We start from the raw sequence: 24,815 nt of genomic DNA on the forward strand, positions 1-24,815 counted from the left end.
TATTACAATAATAACAATCATTTTGGCAATTACAAGTTGTTTGATTGTTTGCTAGTGAACCGAGTATGCGGGCTTCCTAGGCACAACATGGTTGATGATGAGGCTGGACAAAAGATTTTAGTCTAGTACAGACTTAGAATACACTCCTGGAAATGGAAAAAAGAACACATTGACACCGGTGTGTCAGACCCACCATACTTGCTCCGGACACTGCGAGAGGGCTGTACAAGCAATGATCACACGCACGGCACAGCGGACACACCAGGAACCGCGGTGTTGGCCGTCGAATGGCACTAGCTGCGCAGCATTTGTGCACCGCCGCCGTCAGTGTCAGCCAGTTTGCCGTGGCATACGGAGCTCCATCGCAGTCTTTAACACTGGTAGCATGGCGCGACAGTGTGGACGTGAACCGTATGTGCAGTTGACGGACTTTGAGCAAGGGCGTATAGTGGGCATGCGGGAGGCCGGGTGGACGTACCGCCAAATTGCTCAACACGTGGGGCGTGAGGTCTCCACAGTACATCGATGTTGTCGCCAGTGGTCGGCGGAAGGTGCACGTGCCCGTCGACCTGGGACCGGACCGCAGCGACGCACGGATGCACGCCAAGACCGTAGGATTCTACGCAGTGCCGTAGGGGACCGCACCGCCACTTCCCAGCAAATTAGGGACACTGTTGCTCCTGGGGTATCGGCGAGGACCATTCGCAACCGTCTCCATGAAGCTGGGATACGGTCCCGCACACCGTTAGGCCGTCTTCCGCTCTCGCCCCAACATCGTGCAGCCCGCCTCCAGTGGTGTCGCGACAGGCGTGAATGGAGGGACGAATGGAGACGTGTTGTCTTCAGCAATGAGAGCCGCTTCTGCCTTGGTGCCAATGATGGTCGTATGCGTGTTTGGCGCCGTGCAGGTGAGCGCCACAATCAGGACTGCATACGACCGAGGCACACAGGGCCAACACCCGGCATCATGGTGTGGGGAGCGATCTCCTACACTGGCCGTACACCACTGGTGATCGTCGAGGGGACACTGAATAGTGCACGGTACATCCAAACTGTCATCGAACCCATCGTTCTACCATTCCTAGACCGGCAAGGGAACTTGCTGTTCCAACAGGACAATGCACGTCCGCATGTATCCCGTGCCACCCAACGTGCTCTAGAAGGTGTAAGTCAACTACCCTGGCCAGCAAGATCTCCGGATCTGTCCCCCATTGAGCATGTTTGGGACTGGATGAAGCGTCGTCTCACGCGGTCTGCACGTCCAGCACGAACTCTGGTCCAACTGAGGCGCCAGGTGGAAATGGCATGGCAAGCCGTTCCACAGGACTACATCCAGCATCTCTACGATCGTCTCCATGGGAGAATAGCAGCCTGCATTGCTGCGAAAGGTGGATATACACTGTGCTAGTGCCGACATTGTGCATGCTCTGTTGCCTGTGTCTATGTGCCTGTGGTTCTGTCAGTGTGATCATGTGATGTATCTGATCCCAGGAATGTGTCAATAAAGTTTCCCCTTCCTGGGACAATGAATTCACGGTGTTCTTATTTCAATTTCCAGGAGTGTATGTCTTGACAACCCATTGCCTATGATGACCATGTTGTTTTAACAGATCACTATGAGGAACACTTCACAAAAATGGTGCACCAGTGCAGTAAGAAATGCATCATACTTATTTGTTCCCTGTGCTTATTCATTCTGACTTCTTTTTCTCAGTGTGATTTTAAAAATATTCATGTCTTATTAATTGATAATTCTGACTTCCTTCTTGTCTTGCGTTTTTTCTGCTGTGCAGATCCTGTTTTATTTGTGGATATAGCACATTAACCTATAATGATCAGACATTGCTGTCTGCAGAACCTTTGCTTCACAATCAGTATATCAGTATTGGTGTAAATGTTATCAGTGGTTGGTCTCTCTTGTAGGTGCATTTGTTATTGCTCTATGACTGCAAACTGTCATTTTTGATCACCAAATGCTTGTAAATTTGTGAAATCTTTTCCTCAACCACCCACAACAAAACCATATGATTTTAAGGCTGACCTCCATAACAGAGCTGCCAAGAGAAGGAGAGATATATGGGTATGGGGGCTTATGGCAACTTTCCAACTGTATGACATTTGCACTGTGGTGTTGAGCAGAATCGTGGTGAAATTTGGTGCCAATGTGACATCATTAACCCACCTTCTATCTCACATGAACTTAAGGTCTCTGCTTTTTTTTCACTTGTGTATGCATCTCACTGTTTGAATCATCATCAAGCCTGAGGATGATGTGACAGGATGCCATGCTTCTGTATCATTGCGAAGGAAGGCTGAAGGTTCTTGAGAAACTTTTACACTACTGTAATGCCTGGACAATTTAACTCTTCTCTAAGGACATTGTGGAACTGCAACCCCATTGAACATGATGAGGTGTAGTGTGACTGCAATTTTTTCTCTGGTATTCAGGGTGGGATCACTAGGGCCTGTTCAACACCATTTGCTGAAACTGGAACATGATCTGGGCAGCAAAGTGTGTTTATATTTTTTCAGTCCTCCTGTTTCATGTCCTCCTGTGGCATGATTGTGGGGTGGTGTGACATTGAGACATACGTGAATGAAATGGCAGAGGATAGAGGATCCCTCTAAGACACCCTCCCCCCCACCAGTTTGGCAACACATTCAGTGGCACCTGCACACCTTTGTTGAGCACTTTAAGAATTTACCTTTACAGAGGCAACACATCACCAATTCCTAGGTGCCTGCAGGCAGGCAATCCCTTCAACACCCTTCAGTTGAGTGAGCTGGGGGTAAGGGGACCTTTGGTTGCCTGCCAATTGTGTGAAATGTCTACAGTGGTATAGGACAGTATTGTGGTGAAGTTTGGTGTCACTGTGCTATCAAGAACCCACCTTCCACCTGACCTAATTTCACAAGTGTCTACACATTGCAGTTTGAAGAGGGTGATGTCACAGGGTGCCACACCTTTGTGCCATTATAAAGGAAGGTAGCAGGTACTTTGAGCCAAATTTCAAACTGCTGCATCCCAATAGGGCAGAATTATGGGTTTTCAAAAAAGTGACCCTTCAATTCTGTTGTGCAGTTTCTTGTTCTTTGTTGCCTAGGCAATGTTATTTTCCTTTGATGATTGCTGAGTTGTTGAAGCTTTGCTGTAGTTGGAGACTGACATGTACAGAAGTTGTCTTCATTATTTTTTATTGTGTCCCACATCTCCTTTGTTGGCTCTGGCATAAACAGTCTAACACTCAAATGGGATACACAAATAAGCAAAACAAATGCAATACCGAACAATAAAATTTCACCCTATGTTTACCCTCTAATAAAAACGTTTTTCATATTGATTGAGTTACTTACTATGCCCAGTTAACAGAGCATTTTTCAGTACAGAACTGTGTTCTGGAGTAACATGACATCTAGTTCATTTTCTTTGGTAAGAAAATACCTTTAATGGCAATGAAACATGCTTGACAAATAGATTATTGCAAGCTCCTCTTTCAAATAAATTTAGCCCCCCCCCCCCCCCCCCAGCCCCACTATTCTGTATCTGTATACTAAAAACTTGTAAATATGTGTGAAAGAATTTAAAGGCATATAAAAAAACTTTATAACCCGCAATACAAAGCAAAAGTAAAAATTCCACATTCAACTGATAAGGACATCAGCTTTTAAAAGGTCCACTAAAAGTGGTGCAATATAGACATACAATAGTATCCCACATAAAATAAAAGCTGTTCTATCATTCTCACTATCAAATAAGATCCTAAGATTAACTTTATCAGATAACTGGGTAAAAGAAATGCAAGCGTCTAGCATAATAATTCCAAATTTTGAAAGGATTAGCAAATTTTGTAGAATCAACCATAAAAGGGGTGGTACATGTATTTATGTTAGGACAGGTGTAGAATCAAAAGAAATTGAATGTAAACTAAAATGCATAGAAAAAGATTTTCAATACAGTATATGTGAGCTAACGAAATTAAAATTTACTGTTGTGTGTTTGTACCGATCACCATTGGGCAACTTTGCCATTTTGATGGAAAACCTTGAGGGACTACTGAATGAACTTAAACATAATGTAATTGTTCTTGGTGATTTTAATGTTAACTTTAAGAATGATTGTAGTAAACAACAGCAACCGTGCAGTCTGTTTTTGTGTCATAATATGTAAATGAAGTTACCAGATGCGGAAATATGTCTTAAACTATAATAGATCAAGTATTTATAAACAAGAACAAGTGTGAATATAACATTGAAGAATTGACACTGGTTTTTCGGATCACAAGGGTATCAAATTGAGTTTAAATGTCACATCTTACAAGGACCCAGTTTTCAATAGCAATTACAGAGAATGGAGATTTATAAATGATGACAACATAAGAATTTTTAATTACATTCTGAAAAATAACAACTGGGCTAGTGAATCAAGTGGTGATTGATGTCAACACTAAATTTGACTCATTCCTTGAAAGCTACAAACACTGCTTCGATGTTGCCTTTCCTATAAAAGGAGTCAAAACTAAACATAAAACCAAAACATTGGTTACACAGGGGATTAGAAAGTCATCAGACACACTCAGAAAGTTAAATAAATCAGCCAGGAAAAATGTAGCACTGAAAGCACATATGAACTGTTATAGAAGCCTGTACAAGAAAGTAATAATTGCAGCTAAGAAGCTTGGAATGATTCATATATTGAGAAAGGTAACAACAAAATGAAGTCAACTTGGTAGGTGATAAATAAAAATATAGGTAGACACAAAAGAAAAGATAACAGCTTTGTCATTAAAAGTGGGGGTAAAACTGTTAAGGACCCACTTCAGATTGCCAACATATTTAACGAACATTTCGCAAATATAGCCATAAATTTAATTAAAACTAAATGCAATTCCAATAGCAAGGTAAACATCCCCATGAATGACATGACAATGTTCCTTTATCCAGTAACTGAATCAGAGGTACTAAATGCCATAAATAAGTTAAAAAATAAAATGTCATATGGGTGTGATGGGATTCCTGACAAAGTCATTAAGCAAAGTGCAAGAAACATAGCCTCACATCAATAAAAGTGCAGTTAATATTTCCCTGACATAATAAATATGTGTAATTGCTCACATTTAAATACTTGCTCTTTCTATGAAAGTGTGAAACAGTGTTAATGTAAGAATGGAAATAATCTTTGATGTGAGAACCACTAGCTTTTTTTTGGTACATTGTATCCTACTTGTATATTTTTATGTTAATGTTCTTATAGTTCTATTAAAATTGTAATGTCTAAGTGACAAGTAAATTCAATTATAAATTTTCATGTACATGTATTTTAAATTGCAATGTTTATTGACAAGTCCTATGTCATTTTGATGATGTACTACAAGGATGCTAATAAATTGAATTGAAATTTTGAACTGCTTCTATTCAGTAGCATTGCTGGGCTCCTCACTTTAGGGCCAACAACATTTTCTGAACAGAAGTAGACTCCCACAATAACATTGATCATGAATTTATTGTCCCTCATACCTTGGCTGATTTTCAGTTGCATATTTCCTCAAAATAATGATCATCTTAAACAAAGTCACATTTTTCATAATAACAGCAGATAAAATTATAAAATATTTCACAATTGTACACCAAACAATACTGAATACTCACTTCAGCATACAACCTGAATGAAATAAAGCGGAAACACAAAGAATACAGTTCTAGCACACATTTAAAAGACAAATGACACACATTTTGCATGTTTAACATCTAGGACCAAATTAAACTGAACTGAGGTGCTTGCTAAGAAGTAAGAAAGTACACTGTGTCCCAGCATGCATTTTACTGGTATATGTAACATACAGATGCCCACCATAACTTTCTGGATAACTCTAAAGTGATTTTAATTATTTTACTTATGTCAGGTTTTCACATTTGTACAAATATAAATAAAATTATTTATTTTCATGCCGGAAAATTTAAGGAACTAAAATAGTAATAATATATATGCAAAACAACTATACCTTAAAGATGGACTGCTCCAGAATGGGATGCTTATGAGACAGTGTTTATATTTTGCCATTTTGTGATTTGATGTTAAATAAAATAGTTAAATAAAATTGGTAATTACATTTTCCTAACCACAAGGTGACCATTTAAATAATTACAAATTGTAGCCTGGAACACCTTAAATAAAATTTCACGTTTTTTTCATTTTTAATGGCACTTGCTATTACTTGAATAAATTAAATGTCGGGAAGTTATGGTGTTCTTGAGATACATTTATCTTAAAAATTATGTCCCCAGCTATGATTAAGTGGAATGGTATGTTTATGTACTGGGACCAACAGGAATGTTGATATTAATCATAAACACTAAATTATTGACCCGACAGGTCAGCCGAGAGCACTAATGTGCTGCTTCCTTGACATGGGTAGGCGTGCCGGCCCCGGATCGAATCCGGCACAACGAGAGCCTGTGTGCAGGCCAGCCTGGATGTAGTTTTTGGGCCGTTTTCCATATCACACTAGGTGACTAATGGGCTGGTCCCCACATTCCGCCACAGTTACATGACTCACAGCCATTTGAACCATGTTTGCATTATTTCATGATTTACACTAGATGCAGACATCTGGGGTACACTGATTCCATCCCGGGGGTACGGGGCGGTGGCAGTAAGGGCACCGGCCACCCCTTCAAATTAACCTTGCCAAATCCAATTGTAACCATGCCAACCCTGTGAAAACTGCGGGACAAAGGTGTAAGCAAAAGCAAAAGCAAACTAATTACAATTATTATTGCTGAAAAAGCTCCATTGTATAATGTGCTCAATCAAAGCTAAGTATTATACCTATCAAAACTAAAATGCTATCTATAACTTCAAATTCAAAAGTTGTGTCAAACACTTAATTGTGCAAACTGGATTAAATCTTAGTTATTTGGAGTGCCCTCTCACAAAATGACATGCATAGCATACATATGAGATTTTGTGACCCTATGGAATGTATTATCCCTAAACATTTAATTGTCCCATATTTCATAAAAGAAAAAAATCATAACACAAAATTTGCACCTATCTGGTTCTTTTAAGCAAGCAGTTCTTTATGTTATAGTGAAATAATTTTACAAAAACGAAAAAGTGACTAAGACTGCATTAAGAAACATCTGTAAAAAAAGCTAGCAGAACCATTAAGAAGCAAGACAGAAATAAACATTTATATAAAAATTTTATTTGAAGTTAGTTTTCATTGAGTAGGAATGTAATTGTGTGCAAGATCACTTACAAAACTATAAGCCAAACATAACTACCTGAATATGAAAACCTGTGATGTTCATAAAAATATGACAAAAACGTTTTATTAATACAGTGTATGCGAGTGTTCTTTCAAGATTATTACAATGATTACTAAGTTGGGAATTTAACATCCATACAACTGTAGATTAAAGTGGAAGACACTACAGAAAGGTGGGAATTTAAGGAGATGGGACCTGGACAAACTGACAGAACCAGAGGTTTGTAGAGATTTTCAGGTAGAGCATAAGGGGACGATTGACAAGAATGGGGGAAAGAAATACAGTAGAAGAAGAATGAGTAGCTTTGAGAGATGAAATAGTGAAGGCAGCAGAGGATCAAGTAGGTAAAAAGATGAGGGCTAATAGAAATCCTTGGGTAACATAAGAGATATTGAATTTAATTGATGAAAGGAGAAAATACAAAAATGCAGGCAAAAAGGGATAGAAACGTCTCAAAAATGAGATCCACAGGAAGTGCAAAATGGCTAAGCAGGCATGGCTAGAGGGCAAATGTAAGGATGTAGAGGCTTACCTCACTAGGAGTAAGATAGATACTGCCTACAAGAGAATTAAAGAGACCTTTGGAGAAATGAGAACTACTTGCATGAATATCAAGAGCTCAGATGGAAACACAATTCTAAACAAAGAAGGGAAAGCAGAAAGGTGGAAGGAGTATGTAGAGGGTCTATACAAGGCAATGTTCTTGAGGACTCTATTATGGAAATGGACGAGGATGTAGATGAAGATGAAATGGGAGATACAATACTGCGTGAAGAGTTTGACAGAGCACTGAAAAACCTAAGTCGAAACCAGGCCAGGGAGTACACAACATTTCATTAGAACTACCGACGGCCTTAGGAGAGCCAGTCCTGACAAAACTCTACCATCTGGTGAGCAAGATGTATGAGACAGGCGAAATACCCTCAGACTTCAAGAAGAATATAATAATTCCAATCCCAAAGAAAGCAGATGTGAAAATTACCAAACTATCAGTTTAATAAGTCACAGCTGCAAAATACTAACACGAATTCTTTACAGATCACTGGAAAAACTGGTTGAAGCTGACCTTGGGGAAGATCAGTTTGGGTTCTGTAGAAATGTTGGAACATGTGAAGCAATACTGACCCTATGACTTATCTTAGAAAATAGATTAAGGTAAGGCAAACCTACATTTTGTGGTGGTTTTTGTGTATCATCAACATGGACAAGTCCAATGAATATGGATGATAAGATACTCTATGGTATTCTGCGGTCTGAATTCACTCACTTTTTTTAGCAGTTGTATTGATTTGTTTTTGTAAATGATACTGAAAATATTATACACATGTATAATGCATTATTCATACTACAACTTCTCCCAGATAATTATTTTGTTCAAATTGCACAAGAATTCCACCTGATGTAGTGTAAATACGTTGACTGTAAGCTGTGTTCATACCACTAAAATTACAGATCGTACATCAGAGCTTTTATAATTTTTGTCTTCGATGGATTTAATTATTCTTAGCAAATTGATCATGAAAGGGAACCACAGAATACCACCCGCAAGCAACACTGACATATGCTACCAGGAATATTTTTCTCCGTGATTCGTGCATAGTTTAATTTTGGCCACATACAACAGCAATGAAATCTTGTTCAACAATAAATACCATCAGCACTGTTCTTAGAAAATGCAGTCTGATTCGATTAATTTTTTCTTTTATAAATAGAGTTCAGTACCACCAGTGCACATTTATTTCTTACATATCGGAATATTGAAAGTTTGCAGTTCCAAGTAATTTAAATTTGCCACTGTGATAAAAGTTATATGGCAACCAACAAAAGATAGAGGATTTCCTTTTTAATTAAGCTTTTCCTCTTCCCAATAAATCATTTAAATCATTTAAATTGATGCCACCAATAAAAAAAGTATTAAATTGTTTTGAAAATTAGTTTAACACAAACCCATGCTATTTTCAACTAGAAGTACAGACGAAGTTGCTATATAATCTCAACTAACAATGGCTGCACTTCTTGCAGCTATGGTAAAACAATGAATACAAAATTAGAATTAAAGGAGAAAGTGAACTTTGAATAATTAATCATAAATAGTTTAATGCATTTGGCTCTATTTGTTTTTACCAGCAAATGAACATAAAAGTACAATAATTTTACATTAAATGTTTTTCATTTAACAGACCTCAAATCAATTCGCGTCTTGCGTCAGTGATGTTCATCAGAAGAAGACGACAAAAGGGTACAAAAGAAAAGAAAAGAATGACATAGATTAACAAAGAATGTGAGACAAATATTGTCTCTGTTTTACATAATTATCATCTTTTTAAGAAATAATTACATAATTTAATGAATATTATCCACGCGTTCATTTTCCACTCGTAATAAAAATATATATATACCGTGGATGTTATAATTTCTAGCACTTGTAGACTTAGAGAAAGCTTTTGACAATGTTGACTGGAATACTCATTCAAATTCTGAAGGTGATGGGGGTAAAATACAGGGAGTGAAAGACTATTTACAATTTGTACAGAAACGAGATGGCAGTTACAAGAGTCAAAGGGCATGAAAGGGAAGCAATGGTTGGGAAGGGAGTGAGACAGGGTTATTGCCTATCCCCAGTGTTATTCAATTTGTATACTGAGCAAGCAGTAAAGGAAACAAAAGAAAAATTCGGAGTAGGAACTAAAATCCATGGAGAAGAAGTAAAAACTTTGAGGTTCGCCGATGACATTGAAATTGAGTCAGAGACAGCAAAGGACCTGGAAGAGCAGCTGAATGGAATGGGTAGTGTCTTGAGAGGAGAATATAAAGATGAACATCAACAAACGCAAAACAAGGATAATGGAATGTAGTCAAATTAAATCGGGTGATGCTGAGGTAATGAGATTAGGAAATGAGATGCTTAAAGTAGTAAAGGAGTTTTGCTATTTGGGGAGCAAACTAACTGATGATGGTCAAAGTAGAGAGGATATAAAATGTAGACTAGCAATGGCAAGGAAAGCATTTCAGAAGAAGAGAAATTCGTTAACATCGAGTATAGATTTACGTGTCAGGAAGCCGTTTCTGAGCGTATTTGTATGGAGTGCAGCCATGTATGCAAGTGAAATGTGTAAGATAAATGGCTTAGTCAAGAAGAGAATAGAAGCATTTGAAATGTGGTGCTATAGAAGAATGCTGAAGATTAGATGGGTAGATCACATAACTAATGAGGAGGTATTGAATAGAACTGTGGAAAAGAGATATTTGTGGCACAACTTGACCCAGAAGGAGGGACCACATGATAGGACATATTCTGAGGCACCAAGGGATCACCAATTTAGTATTGGATTGCGGTATGGAGGGTAAAAATCGTAGAGGGAGGCCAAGAGATGAATACACTAAACAGATTGATAAGGATGTAGGTTGCAGTAGGTACTGGGAGATGATGAAGCTTGCACAGGATAGTGTACCATGGAGAGCTGCATGAAACCAGTCTCTCTCTACTGAAGACCACCACAACAACAACAACAACAACAACAACAATTTTGTTTTAAAGCAGTATAAGTTTTTCCTAGATCTTATTGCACAGGAAAAGAAATAATATTACCATATAACTATTCGCAAAACATACATAAAATGACAAAAATGCATGTTCATAAATTGAATTAGAAAAAAAATGCACAAAACATGTCAGAAAAATATCAGAATTATCTTCAGATGCATACAAATTGTTTTAAAAATTAAGGATTACACTCATGTTAACAATACTTGCAGTTGTTTGTACAAAATATGACAAAGTTTCCATTTAGAAGAAAGACAGGCGCAAAAACCATTTTACATTCCAATCAACTTGAATGATAAACACTAGAACCACAGTTTGTGATATGAGGAACATTTTTATATTTTTCATTTCAGATTTGATAGTTACATTTAGAGGCTAATAAGCATTTACTTCAATGTAAGACATACAAAGGAAATATTCGATTAGTACTTACTGAAATTACCAAATGAGGTTTATTACATTGATTGCATGAGAGCTAATAAAAAAATCTCTGTCCATGTTTGTTGTTCATATGGTCCCTGTAATGCAGTACAACTGCACTCATAAATATTTATAAATAAGTATTTTGTGAAGTTTTCTGTGTCTGGTCTGCATCTACATCTCATATTTTATTATCATTACAGGTTATGTCATTCAGTTTCATCTAGGGATCATGTTACAAACGTTACTGTATTTGCCACCATAATACCATAAAAATAAATAACTCAAGAAAATTCACATACACACAGAATACATAAGTGAACTTTATGAGGAGAAAGCAGGTGGTCAGCCATGTCCTTGATGAAGGAACCATCTCAACATTTTCCTGAAGTTGCTTAGGAAAACTTTGGAGATCCACAATCAGGATGGCCAGACAGAGAAAAAACACCATTCTCCCGATTACAAGAAACTGTGTCGTAACAACTGTACTGTCTCATCCATTTACCCTACCCCTATTGTACAATATTCATTAGTTCATACACAGTTTCCACTAGATAATTTGTAATATGAAAAATAGTTTCGTCACATCTCTCTGCACTGTCACTGCTCACACTATGAACATGTGATTCTGACTGCAGGATGATGAACATGCTGCTACGCCCTTTGTGCTCCCTTTAGTGCATATAGAAATCTGATTCCAGGACCACAACATGTGTACCATGTGTCATACGCAACTTCAGATCCTCTCTTCAGTCTGCCTGGAAAACTGAGGTAGCATCCCCCCCCTATTGTGAGTGAGATGTCGTACTCAGGAGAGTAACAGGACGTTATTGTTTAAACTATTTATTAGTGACTAGGCAAACAAAATGTACATTTATCTTTACATAGTGAACATACACACAGAACAGAACTGCCCAACTGTTGTACACACATATGTACTCACTGTTGAGAGTCCTCTCAACCCTGTAGATGCTACTGATATAATTGTGCCACATTCCAACATATTTATGTTGCAGTCAAATTACATTAAGTATTTCTTGAAATTTTATAAATTTATCCTTGCTCAAATATTTCTTAAAATGGCTGCTACATTGTTTTCTGAATGTACTTTATAAATGTCTGTAATTTCATTCACAAAATGGTGATATACTTCAATATACTTTGAAATTTTAGTAAAGTTAACATAAAAAATGGCTCTGAGCACTCTGGGACTTAACAGCTATGGTCATCAGTCCCCTAGAACTTAGAACTACTTAAACCTAACTAACCTAAGGACGTCACACAACACCCAGTCATCACGAGGCAGAGAAAATCCCTGATCCCGCCGGAAGGTGAACCCGGGAACCAGGGCGTGGGAAGCAAGAACGCTACCGCACGACCATGAGCTGCAGACAAAGTTAACATGTCTAGCAATACTGACTGCTCCTGAATTTTCTTCATGTACTTTAAGTGGCTCATCTGACTTTGCATAAAAAATACTCAAAAGTGTCTAGAATTCTCTTAATCTGAGTGACAACTTCTGACAATGTTACATACTAAGCAAAAGTAGATTATTTTGTAACACTTCCTTGTTTCTTAGATTTACAAAATACTGCATTTACAAATTACTTAATCATATGGTCTGATGTATACTTACGATCTGTGGAATCACCTAACCAATCTCCATCAACAAAACAATCTGAGTGATCAATGTTTTCAGTTATGCCATATGTTAACTTCAGTTTCATACAATCATTGCAGCACTCACAAAACATATTAAAAATGAGTATCACTGTAACAGATTTGAAACCTACTCTAATAGTTCACACTGCAACTTATATTTGACTGTGCTCCTGAGCTAATATTCAGGAGGGTGTCTTTTAAGTTCCTGTACTTAGTATCATGACAAGTTTGGGTATGCCATACTGCTATGGCACCCTAAGATTCCTTTGAAGAATACTTCAAAGAGAAATACAGCATTAAGAACAGTTCAGATTTTGTAAACAAGTTACCAGTTGTTAACATCTCAACAAAAGCAAATTAGTCTCTCTTAATGTACACAGATTTTTGTCAAGCATTCATGTGAAAGACTGTATACATATTGTGTCACAATCATTCTGTTTACTCAACATTAATCTAGAACAACAGCTGTATATCATACAGTAAAACGTGATTCAAATCATAACTGTTTCTGCTTTCTAGGGAACTATTATTAGCAAGCAGATGGTCTCAAAATGGGTTCACCTTTATATTAAGGGAGAGGTTGGAGACTGATATTCTTAAGGGTGAAACACTGGCAAAACACGTCGTGTATTGGTGCACAGATATCAGTGATATTCTCTGTATTTGGAAAGGTACCACTAGGAAACTCCAGAAGTTCTTGGAAAACATAAACCAGTGGCATACTAACATAAAGATCAGTATGGAGTTATGGGATTCCTCCATTAATTTCCTAGACACTGACTTACATATAGAAAACAGTAGCTACAAATTTAAACTTTACCAGAAAGACTCCTTTACTGACACATGCATCCCAGCTTCCTCTCAACATTTAATAGCCTACATACATTCAGCACTCCACCTCAGGAGCTACCATCTCTTTTCTATGCCTATATTACAAGAAGACTATGACCAGGAACCTAAAACAACAAAAGCAATAGCTACAAATAATGAATTTAAATCCAACATGATTGACAACAGTCTCAAAAAAAAAACCAAAAAAGCAAGCCATATCCCTACTGTATCAAGTAAGCAATGTACATAGACCAGAAAGGAAATGGTGCAGTTTACCATTTATAGGTAAAATTTCTAATAGGATAAGCATAATTTCAAAGACAAAAGGTTTCTCTGTGTTTTTTGAGTACTGCAAACATCAGGTAGATGTTTCTTCAGTTCAAAAGATAAACAACCAATCATGAAAAGTGGGCTTTCTTAGATTATTTTCCAAGAATGTCAGGCATGCTGTATTGGGCAAACATTGCTTATAATGAAATCACAAATCCATATACATAAAAATGTAGATGTCAGTTTGTTCAAAATCATTAATATCTGAAAGGTATTGACCAATTGCTTTGGAACTTTGACACATGTTGGGTTCTAATAGAGGCACGTGTTTTAAGTACCTGTTTCTTTAAATAAAACTTTTTAAGATTTTATGTAATAATATTCTGTATTATTAAATTTATATGAAATTATATATTTCATATTGTAAGAAACTGGTATATAAAATCACATGTGTACCAATACAACAATATTGTGTCAAAATTTCAAAACATTCAGTCCAAAACTTTTAGAGATTTATGGTTAGTGGCATTCACAGTTTCTGTATAAGTACAAATGTAGATGTTCATTTCTTCAAATCTCAAACCTCCAAAAGCTTTTCATGTATTGCACTGAAAATGTGACACAGTGTGGTACCTATTTCTTCAATATATGTATACTTTTATATATCTATAAACGAAGATGATGTAACTTATGAAATGAAAGAGTTGGTATGTTGATAGAGACACTAACAAACACAAAACACACACACAAAATTCAAGCTTTCACAACCCATGGTTGCTTCATCAGGAAAGAGGGAAGGAGAGGGAAAGACGAAAGGATGTGGGTTGTAAGGGAGAGGGTAAGGACATCCTTTCGTCTTTCCCTCTCCTTCCCTCTTTCCTGATGAAGCAACCATGGGTTGCGAAAGCTTGAATTTTGTGTGTGTGTTTGTGTTTGTTAGTGTCTCTATCAACATACCAACTCTTTCGTTTGGTAAGTTGCATCATCTTTGTTTTTAGATATATTTTTTCCATGTGGGATGTATACTTTTATACCTATAATATTAAAATACAGGGTGTACACGAAGTCCGAGAACACTTTCAATTATTTATTGCACAAGAACCAAACATTGTACGGATACCGTACATATGCAATTTTGAAGAGAAACCTTGAAAGATTTTTTTTTTTTTTTTTTTTTTTTTTTTTTTTTTTTTTTTTTTTTTTTTTTTTTTACCATGTTAGCGTAGTTTGTTAATTTGCCGATAGTCAGCACTAGTTGCTAGCATGGTGAGTTCAGGTGCAAGAGCACCTTGCCGAGAGCACTGTCACTCGATATTCCTACTTGGACATGTTGCAGTAATGGCTGATGCCTCAAATGCATTTGGACTCTCCGTTCATCTTTGAGCAAGATGGAGCTGCACCCGTTTTGATCATGAAGTTTGTGTGTACCTGAACACGGAGCTGCCACAACAATGGATGGGCTGTGCTACAGAAAGGGACAGCTGTTTCATGAAATGGCCTCACCGATCACCAGATCTCACTACATGTGACTTTTTTCTATGGAGACACATTAAAGATCTAGTGCATGTACTGCCTCTACCATGCAATGTAGCAGAGCTCTGGGAGAAAATACGGGAAGTGATTGCCACAGTCGACGATGCTATGCTGGGACAGGTATGGCAAGAATTCATTTACCGTATTGAGGTCTGCTAAGTCACTCATGGTTTGCATATCGAATGTTTGCAAAACCAGCTTTCATAGTTCCTCTTCAAAATGCAATATTTATTCCATCTCTACAATGTTTATTTATTTTGCAATAAATAATTGAATGTGTTCCTTGACTTTATGTACACCCTGTATATATATTTGCTCACCGAGCAGGCAAGCTTTCGGAGTCAGTGGCTCCTTCTTCAAGCAGAAGAATTGAAGGGAAAGGAAGAGGGGTGAAGGAAAAGGACTGGAGAGATCTAGGAAACGGGATAGATTTCAGGAAAGTCACCCAGAACTGGGGGTCAGGGGAGACTTATCGCAGGGATTGCTTTGAAGGAAAAACTCTCAAATCTCCAAAAGTTTTCCATGGAGTGCTTTGAAACTGTGACAAAATGTGGTACCTATTTCTTAAAAAAAATTTCTGGGTGACTTTCCCAAAATATACCTCTTTTCCCAGGCCTCACCAGTCCTTTTCCTTCACCCCTCTTCCTTCCCTTCAAACTTTCTGCCTGAAGAAGGAGTGACTGGCTCTAAAAGCTTGCCTAATTACAACCACCTTCTATGTGTGTGTTCTGCTGCCGCTTTGCGAGTAGATTTTTTATCCATCCAATTAAATTACTTTGTCAAAAATTGATTGTTTTCGTTGCTAAATATATACATGTAATATATAATAGGGAAATATGGTTACAAAAGATCCCAACTATACCTTTGTGATTTACTTCAAATTTTTGTATGTTACTGTGATAAACAATTACATGCACGATAGTTGCAGTCATGGCTTACTGTTTTACGATTAGAATACCACTACAGAATCTGAATTCCCAAAAACAATAAAAAGGCTCAAGGTCAGGGAGAGGGGGAAGAGGGTATGGACAGAGGGATGGGAAGAAATGGACAAAGAAGAAAATGGGAAGGAGGAGATGGACAGAGGGAGGGGGCAGGAGAAGATGGAGAGGGGACCAGTAGAGGACAGATGGAGATTTGAGGGGGGGGGGGGGGGAAGGTGGTGGTGGAATGAGAGAGAGAGGGGGGGACAAAGAAAGGGAAAAGCAGACATGGATGGTAACAAGGGAGAAAAGGAGGTTAGGACATATATTCCATTTCCACACATTTTAGCAATGTGTGCTTTTTCTTTTCTTTCTTTTCCATTTAAGCAGATTGGGCCACAGCAAAGCATGGTTGGGTACAGCTAGTATGTAATACCAGAATATGCACAAGTCCTACACATGGAATGAAAGGGTGCAAAGCTCACTCAATTAGAAACATTAGAAATTAAATAACAATTGTGCAGTCCTCACATTTACTACTGAATGAGGAAACCGTTCAATTATTCACCCCTTTCAGACAATGTGTCCAACTCAACATAGGACAACAACCTTGGTGCCATCATTCATAAATAGATAATGACAAAAGTTCCCACTCCTGTGCAAGTATGTCTACACCCATTTACGTTTATTCATACTTGTTGTAAATGGAGTGCTAATGAATGTTCTAGAACACAAACATTGCAGTGTCTCAGTTGTCAATAGAAGTAACTTTTACAGTTTGAGGAAGAAGCAACAGATTAAATATGGTAGTTGATGTGTTTATCTCCATCTTTGGGAGCACTGTTTTCTAGAAAATGGATATATAACCAGAAACCTGGGTCATATAATAGTAATGAGGTTTGTGAACAAGCGAAAAAAAGTGCTTCATTTATACAAGGTGTATGTCACTAACTTTTTCAATTCATCAGGAAATTTATTATACATTTTTATTCCCTGATAGAAAATGTCATTTTGAGCTTCTTGTTTTTTTTCCTTTTTTTTCTTTTTTTTCCTTTCTGTAAATTGAAATCCTGATTGGCTCTTGTTCCATGATTATGTATTTATGCATAGAAGTATTAGTAAAATGCTTAGAAATATTTTCCCTGACATATAATACAGTTAGTAGAGTAAGGATACCAATTTTTTGTAACAGTTCCTTAAGGTAGGGCTGACTACTGCTTCTGATTATTACTCTTATTTCCCCTATTCTGCACTTAAAAATTTTACCCATTTTTTGTGCCTCGGATCTCCAGAAAAGAATACTGTAACTAGCAAATGAGTGTATGTAGTATTAGGACATCAGCTGTTGCAAACTAACGCTAGAACTGTAAGAGCAAAAGATTATGATGACTTACTTCTTACCTGCATCTTTGTGTGTTCAGTCCATGTTAATTGACAATCAATAACGCCCCAAAAATTTGGTATTTGTTACACAGTCTATAAATTTTTCATCTGTGTGTAATGTGACAGAATTGTGTTCACTCTTTGCACTGAAGTGCATACTGTTTGTTTTCTTTATGTCCAATATTATTTACTACATCCTGTTCAATTGTAGCTATCCCTGTGAATTTCATTAACTTTCTCTAATAGGAGCTTTGGTGTTTTAACAGTGACTGTGATGTTGCTGTCATCAGCAAGGAGAAATTTTTATCTGTATCTGATATTGTCAGTAAAATTATTTATATGTATTATGAATAGAGTTGGAGCCAATGCACTACACTGAGGGACACCTATATGCTTGTAACCTGGCAAATGCTTTACTAAAAAATTTTCATCAGATGTTGGAAGTCGCTCTATGCAAGACTGGAAATACTCATTTGCTATTCCCATTACACGTAGTGTTTCTAGCATGTTTAACAGTATATTATGATAAACAGTGGTGTCAAAAGCCTTGGACAATGCTACAGATGTGTCTGTAAAACAGTCACCCTTGCCAAGAGTTTCACGTAACATTTTTGTGAAACCTGTAGTGATTGATACTATACTTCTCCTCTTTGGAAATTTAACTGTGCTTCACTATAAGGTTGTATCTATTCATGTCATTTATGAATCTGGCCTGTTGATTTCAATACTCTTTGCATTACCTTCCTTTAGGAAGAGCTCAACTTGTGCATGCTCTAGATACTCTGGTGAAATATCTGAACTACAGGGCTCATTTGCTTCAGTTGTTAATGGGAGCTGTTTGCTCTCAATGCATGCCTTTAGAACAGAGACTTTAACTTCACATATATTTGCCAACTTCTTATTTTTTAATTTCTGTGTAGTCTTCCTGACTTCCAAACTCTGTTGTAGGAAGCAACATCATTGTACCATGTAAGCCATTGTGGATGCTACACGTGTTTTAAAAAGATTTTGTTGCAGCTTCACTACAATGCCAGAGAAATAGTCATTTACAAAATTTGCCAATCCATGAGTGTGTTCCATTACTCTACCACCATCTTCGATTTGTATGATGTTATAGTTGTGTCTGCATTTCCCAGATTCTTGTTTTATGTCATCCCACACTACTTTGCTTTGATAAATGTGAGTGTATGCTTTGCTTTGATTTGGCATTATTGTTTGGCAGCAAGCAGTAATCTCCTACATATTTTTCTGTACCTTTGATAATAACCAAGGAACTGTGGATTAATGTAGTGACTTTGTAGAGAACTGAGAAATTTAAGTGTCTGGGAGGACTTTCTAAAACCTGCAGCTGTAAGTCTGTTTTCTTTAGCTTCTGCTGCAGAAGTGGCTACTTTTCAAAAAGCCTCCTCATAAATTAATTTATACAGTGTGCAAAATTAAAGAACTTAACACCTACAAGTTTTTCCATATATATTTCATTCCAGGTTTTAGTTGCTAGTGCCCTATGAAGAGTATGTATTTTACATTCAAAGATAATCTTTTTGTAGGCCTGCTGTTTTGAAGGTTTTATCAAGGGTGCCTTTATCTTTATTATTTGACAGTAATGATCAGAATGGCCAAGGTCTCTTATAAATACTTTACAGTTTTCCCTGTGCTACCTGGTCTAAAACTGACACTGAACTTTTGATATCCCAGTAGCAGTGCTTACCATTTGTGACACACCAAAAGTGCTCAGAAGGCTTAGGATGTTATTGCTGATTTCACCCGTACATTAATATACAGGTTGACCAAAAAGTCATGTTAACATATGAAAATGCACTAATTCACTGAATAATGTAAGTAGAGAGGTGATACTTGATACAATGCCTGAAATGATGTAAGGTTTTACTGAAACTAAAAACAAGTGTAAAAACTGACCAACATATGGTACTGGACAGCAACAGATCAGTGACACTGAATGAGAATTGTTTTTTATGAGCTATAGTGAGAGAGGGAGTCACATGCACCAGCAATCATGTCATGTAGACTTTGCCAGATAAGGCATGGTTACCAAAGCTTTATCATCAGAATAGAGAATCAATCACTTAAGCTTAATATTAGCAAAAGAAGGGTATTCCAGTGTGTAAAGCTCATGCAATAAGGATCACTGTGAAAAAAATTATCGCAGATTCTGAAGCCATGGACTGTTCAGAAGAGCAGCCCTATAGTGGACAATGAGACAGAAGTGCTACTGCTACTTGGACAGATCTGGAAGGAATGGAGACTTTAGCAGGCTCATGCCCACATGGTAAGGTAGTGCTCCTGAAGTCACATATCACACCACCACTTTTGCACTACTGTTTAGAGATCACTAAGGTGTATCCTCAAAGTCCCGTTTCCTCATAATCTGTTATCCATCAGTTCTGTGATGCAGAGCACATATGCTGTGTGAGCACTTCAAAATATGGGGGAAAAGGACAATTCGTTGTCTGACGTGTTGTGGACCTATGAAGCCCATATGACCCTAACTTCACCCTCGCTATTTGGAGCATGCTATTTTTTAACGAGGTATTTTAAATAAAGAGGATTTATCTACCATCCCCATTCAATGATGGGAAAATGGTTTACTGTGCAATTTATCAATGTGTTGTGCCTGTAGAAATAATACTACTACGATTTTTTCTACTGTTTTTAATGAGTCTACTTTATCCTTTGGTGTCATATCTTTGTAAGGCAACCTTATAGTGATGTTATTGCTTTTTAACACATTAATGATGCATGGATAAGTCCCTCGTGGACTTGGCATGCAGAAATTGATTATTTGTTTATATAATGCACAGTGGTGGTAATTGTTAAATATTAAAAGCCTTATATCTATGGGTGCCTTCTTGAAAAGTGGGTATTTGTGGAATTCTGGGGAAAATGGGCTAAATTACAACAAACTGCAGCAACAGACTTATCTAAATATAGCTTAGGACCATGAGTGGGTTCATGGGGGTGGCTGAAAGCGGGAAGAGTAAATTTGTTTAAATGTTACATTGTGATATTTCTTAAACAGGGTACATCTGTGTAAATTACGTAATATTATTCTTGAAAAGACGTTAAAAAGTGGATTTTTTGAATACTGGGGGCAAATCGGCACTATTGTAACAAATTAGAGCAAACACTCACAAAACTGTAAGTAGCAGTAAATTGTAGTAATGAGAGCAAGGCTTTAATAATGTTTGCATTTAACTGTGAAGATTATTTTTATTGTGCCTAGGGGACAGTGGCAAATCTCTGCAGCGATCCGTCCACAACAATGACAAAAATTCACTCGACTGGAATATAAATAAAAGGGGAAGACGGGAAATTTGTTGTAACTAATCTTATTGGCGTAAAAAGGTAAGGAAGATATGATTTCTTGCCTCTTGTAAATCTTCCTATTGACCTAGGTCAGTGGGGGAAAGGTGACCTTCGTTTTGATCTTAGAACCAGCACAGTGGATGGGTGACCAAGGAGGGGACAGTTGACATGTTTTGGGTTGCATCCTGACCTTGAATGTACCACACGCAATTGCCTCATAGACGTGGGTGGGGTGCCAGCTTGCACCGTGACGTTGAGAGGAGATCATTATCTTAGGAAGAAAGCACCCTGCCCCACTAATAACGTGGTGACTGAAAAGGATGGAATGATATAATATAGAGCAAAAAAATGTAATCATAGTGTTTGACGATTTTTACAACCGTAGGAGGGTTGCACTTCAAGGCACGAGAAAGAGCACAGGAATGTTACTGATTCTGATTCAAATGTGGTGCAAGTGTTCAGGGAAATACACTATGACAGACCAAGATTTGCGCTCCACGAACGCAGCCAGTTCTGGTCAGCACTCCGGCTTTCCTCGCCACTGTGCTATTCCTAGCGGGTGTGCGTTGAGACGCCTATATGCTGAAGGCTGCACACGCAGGAAACTTAGGAAGACGCGTTTTCAACATAGTACAACAGTTCCTAAGAGCGAAATCTGCATCATACTTTCACAAGCAGATTTTATCACACGTATTTAATTTCAACTTTTTCTTTTCTGCCAAAACAATAACTTTTATTACTTGATTAAAGAAGTATACATTAGGTAGTGCTAATACGGTGAGAGGAACTACAAAAAGCTTTGCCTACAGGCATTTAATATCAAGTTATTACGTTTATAAATTTTTGTTTATAATGTGTAATATGTCGTGGACTATGGCTCGTGATGTGGTCAAACACATGGAGTTACGCAGTTTAAAATCTGCTAAACCTGAACGCTGGTGACACGTTGTCAATTTCACGGGGTAAAAACACCTGTATTGAACCAAACATTGAAATAACTTTAGTGACTTGTCTTTGTGCAGTCGAAGATATTGGTCTTAAGGTGACGTTTTATCACTGTCTTTTAAACACTGTAAGTAGGCTTTATAGGTTTTTTTTATTGGTAACGCCACGTAGCGCTCTGTTTGAAAATCACTGGCTGTGCTGTGTGCAGTCTGTGGCTGATTTGCATTGTTGTTGGCTATTGTAGTGTTGGGCAGTTGGCTGTTAGCAGTGCGTAGCGTTGCGCAGTTGGAGGTGAGCCGCCAGCAGTGGTGGATGTGGGGAGAGAGATGGCGGAATTTTGAGAGCGGACGATCTGGACCTGTGTCAATCAGAAAGAGTAAATTTGTAATATTGAATATCATGGACTGATATATATATATATATTATGACTTTTGAACACTATTAAGGTAAATACATTGTTTGCTCTCTATCAAAATCTTTCATTTGCTAACTATGCCTATCAGTAGTTAGTGCCTTCAGTAGTTTGAATCTTTTATTTAGCTGGCAGTAGTGGCGCTCGCTGTATTGAGTAGTTGGAGTAACGAAGATTTTTGTGAGGTAAGTGATTTGTGAAACGTATAGGTTAATTTAGTCAGGGCCATTCTCTTATAGGGATTATTGAAAGTTAGACTGCGTTGCGCTAAAAATATCGAGTGTCAGTTTAGTGATGATCAGAATAAGTAAAGAGAGAGATGTCTGAGTACATTTAGTTTTGCTCAGCTGTTGGAAAATCAAATAACGAAAGGGGTTTTCCAGCGCAGCAATTCACTAATTTTTCGAAGGGGACGTTTCATAACACCTGGACTAGACAAACAGGTTGTTGAACTGGGTGCTACATTGTATGTCTATCACGTCAAGTTGGAAGTAATGAGGTACATCAAGAGCCAAAAGCGGAAACGATCTGACAGATAAATCTAAATCAGTCTTCAGTTGCGAAATTTCTTTGCGAAATTGTGATGAAAAGTTTGAATTATTAAAACGTAGACATTTATGTCAGGTCCGCAAATGACTACCTCGACTTATGGAAAATGTTCCAGCCCATGAATCGAAAGCTGTTGTTTTCCCAAGGACTTCTTTTTGTTTGTTGGCATCAGTCTGTTAATCTCACGTTAATAAATGATTCTTCCACTGCATTAAGGCATTTCATGAATTCAAATAATACGTGATGACCACAAAACATTTTGTCACTACTTTACTTACCTTAGCCTCAGTTTTTGTCCTAATGGCTCCCTTCAGTTAAGTCACCATGCACCGCCGTTCGTTATGTTAGTAGGCAGTTTAGGTTTTTATGTTGGTAACGCCACGTAGCGCTCTGTATGAAAATCACTGACTGTGCTGTGTGCAGTCTGTGGCTGGTTTGCAATGTTGGAATTTTTGCTATTGTAGTGTAGGGCAGTTGTATGTGAACAACGCATAGCGTTGTCCAGTTGGAGGTGAGCCGCATAAGACTGGATGTCATGAACTTCGCTATTAAGTTAATACATTGTTTGTTCTCTATCAAAATCTTTCATTTGCTAGCTATGCCTATCAGTAGTTAGAACCTTCAGTAGTTAGAAACCTTTATTTAGCTGGCAGTGTTGGCACTCTCTGTGTTGCAGTAGTTCGAGTAACGAAGATTTTTGTGAGGTAAGTGATTCATGAAAGGTATAGGTTATTGTTGTTAGTCAGGGCCATTCTTTTGTAGGGATTATTGAAAGTCAAATTGCGTTGCGCCAAAAATATTGTGTATCAGTTTAGTGATGATCAGAATAAGTAAAGAGAGAAATGTCTGAGTACGTTCAGTTTTGCTCAGCTGTTTGAAAATCAAATAACGTAAGAGTTTCTCCAGCAGCGTCATTCATAAATTTTTCTAAGGTGAGGTTTCAGTCAGAAGACAAGCGCATAGTATCGACTTTCTGGTTGGTGTCATAATGTTCTAATAACTGTTTTTCCAGCCTATAGCAGTGCGATGGAATATTAAAGCACTTTTCATGGTCTTTAAACGGTACAAAAAGTAAGGCAATTCCCATTCGGCACTGAACGATGTGGCTTCTCCACATTTCATTTTTAGACAAGTGCATAGATGCCGCAGTATTCCTGAAGTAGAACGTAAATGAAATTTAACGTAAGTAGTATTGTCAGAAAACTGATTGGCGTCTGAGAAGGCGAATGTTTTGCTCTTCATCCTCAGCCCCAGTCACTGCTGTGCCCGGGAGCACATTCGGAGCACTCGCGCTCGTAGAGCGCTGTTTGGCAGGCCTTCACTAATACCTTAAACTGTATTCAAGGAAAAGGTGAGGTGTGTAATAAAATATTTACACAAGCATTGTTTAAACGGAATAAAGTTAAAATTATTTATGTGGTACATTACACAACATTTCTGAAAATATTCAATGTGTCACACAGTTCAAAATATTCTACATAGAATGTAGTAATTTTTGAAGTCACTAAATCATGGACGAACATGGGCAGTAGAGTGTAATGGTCAGGTATACTGGCTTGAGGGTGTAGAATGGACGCAGGGAGCTAATGAACTTGGTCCTTCGTAAGAATTGTGGCTACAGGCCTCAATATGGGATGTGGAGCGATGACGGCAAAGGTATATTTATAATATTATAATGGAAGGACATTAACTTTGAATTAGGATATTTAGAGATTAATAAGTCACTGGGATAGTGGACGATTGATCTTAC

At 37.7% G+C, this 24,815-nt stretch overlaps 1 protein-coding gene across 4 annotated transcripts in view; it reads right to left on the bottom strand.

Moving 5' to 3' along the window:
• The window catches only part of LOC126482365 (cell surface glycoprotein 1-like), a 1,103,416-nt gene that overhangs the window by 1,051,231 nt on the left and 27,370 nt on the right, over positions 1–24,815 (bottom strand). The gene's annotated exons all lie outside the window — the stretch shown is intronic.

Source organism: Schistocerca serialis, chromosome 5, assembly GCF_023864345.2.
Source record: "Schistocerca serialis cubense isolate TAMUIC-IGC-003099 chromosome 5, iqSchSeri2.2, whole genome shotgun sequence".
Lineage (NCBI taxonomy): Eukaryota > Metazoa > Arthropoda > Insecta > Orthoptera > Acrididae > Schistocerca > Schistocerca serialis.